Raw genomic sequence first — 2,121 nt, 5'->3', positions numbered from 1 at the left:
GGAATGATTTAATTAATATAGAGTGATTTATTTGCCATGTAACATTAATGATTGAAGAGTTAATTAATTAGGTGCTCAAGGTTGATTTAATTGCCTTTGGTTAGGACCTTGGTAATGTTGTCAATATTAGGGGCCCATGGTTTAGGTGACCATTTTTAGGGTATTACATTTGCCCCTCTTTGAATTAATGTGCGAGCAGCACATTGGTTCAAAGAATAGTTGATGTCAAATAGAAACCAGTTCTGAACTTGATGGATCACAAATCGATGAAGAGTGAGATGTTCATTTTGATTTGAAGTGATGAAACTGAACAGATTTGATTAAAGCGATACGGATCCTGAACTTGATTGAAAAATAATTGACAAAGAGCAAGATACCGTTCTTGAACTTGATGGATCAACAAGCAAGCATCGATCTAGAACTTGATTGAACTAGATTTAGTGAAGAAACAAAACCGATTCCGAACTTGATTGAACAAGAACCGACTGAGCGAGAGATAAAACCGATTCTGAACTTGATTGAACAAGAATCGGCTGAGCGAGAGATAAAACCGATTCCAAACTTGATTGAAGAAGAACCGATTAGCAAAGCGAGAATGTCCAGCTTGATTTGATGTGATGAAACTGAACATCGATTTGAAGATTGATTCAGATAAGGACAAAAAATGTTATGCCCTTAGAGATTGCTTTATTTGACATTGAAGAATCTCAAATTAATATGATGTGATTGAGTTAAGATGCCCCTAATAACAAGGTTTAATTGATTTTCTTTGACTTAAAATATTTCTTCTCGACTTTAGATGAAGATTTGAAAAATTTCAAGACTTTTGAATAATGATAATCACTAAAAAGATGTAATAAGTATTTATATGTAATGAATATGCCCCCTCGGGAGCGAAATTGAAAGACAACAATTTTGAAAAGATAAAATGATTTAGTGATGATAATTTGAGCACGAAGATTGATGTTGAAGATTAAAATTAGAGTTGATTTGAGAATTAAATTGAAATTTAGAATTGAATTGAACGCAAAATGATTCGAAAAGTGACTTGAGGATGAAAGTTGTAAGTGGTCAATGTTGTGAATTTTGACTAGAAAATTGATGACAGATTTCGATTTCGACCCCGAAAATGGACTTAAGACAGCCTATTTAGTCAAGGGTACAAATTTTATGTCCATTGGAGCAAGTTTAAAAATTAGGGTTTGGGCTATATAAGGGGTTCAATGTGTCATTATCAATTCATTTTTACCTCTCAAAGTTCAAAATTTAAAAACCTCCTGCGAAAAAAATGGCATTTCCGATTCAAGAGCATCGATTCGAGCGCCAGAGATGACATAATCGATCGCAGAACTATGCGCCAGCAGTAAGTGATCGATCTTAAGCCTTTTGAATTTCTAATTTTTCAAATTTTTGTTGAATTTTTCATTTTGAAATTCATTTGAAGTCATGGTATATTGTTTTATCGTTCGGAGTTATACTGTTTATCATACGAGTATCTGACGTTTTTTGTTTTATCATATGGTAATGTAGGGTTTCTCGTGTGGTGTTTACCTGTGTATCATACAAAAATGTTCTTAAGAGACCATTTAATCATTCGACGAGTATTAAATTGTTGTTTGGGTCTGTTTACTCGTGCAGATTGTTGTGTTTGCTCGTACGAGTTGCTGCTTGTCTGTGGTAGCTCGTATGGAAAACAACGAGTATGTTTGAAGGTTGAAACAACAATTTTTGATTTTGAATGTTGTAAATTTGGATTCTTTAGCATGTTTATCACATTTTTAGCACAAATTTGATCACGTACTGACGATTTGTGTGTTTGATTTTGCAGATTCAGTTGCCTGATATTCAGTTTCGGTGTACATTTTTGCTGATGATGAGATTAGTGTGTGATTTATCAGACGCATAGAGAGGTCACATAGGGTTGTGTGTATTTGGATATTTGTTATAGATGCCCGATATCCGTGTGAATCATAGTATGTTGACCACATTAGTTGAGAATTTCCATTCTGAGCATAACACATTTCATTTGCCGATGGGAGAGATGATGATCACTCCGAAGGAAATTTTACAGGATATTGAGGATTCCATTTGCTGGAGATAAAGTAGATTATGATTCTACTT

This window comes from Cryptomeria japonica, chromosome 11, assembly GCF_030272615.1.
Source record: "Cryptomeria japonica chromosome 11, Sugi_1.0, whole genome shotgun sequence".
NCBI classification, from domain to species: domain Eukaryota; kingdom Viridiplantae; phylum Streptophyta; class Pinopsida; order Cupressales; family Cupressaceae; genus Cryptomeria; species Cryptomeria japonica.
The sequence above is the reverse complement of the archived record's forward strand: the minus strand, read 5'-3'. Positions refer to the sequence as shown.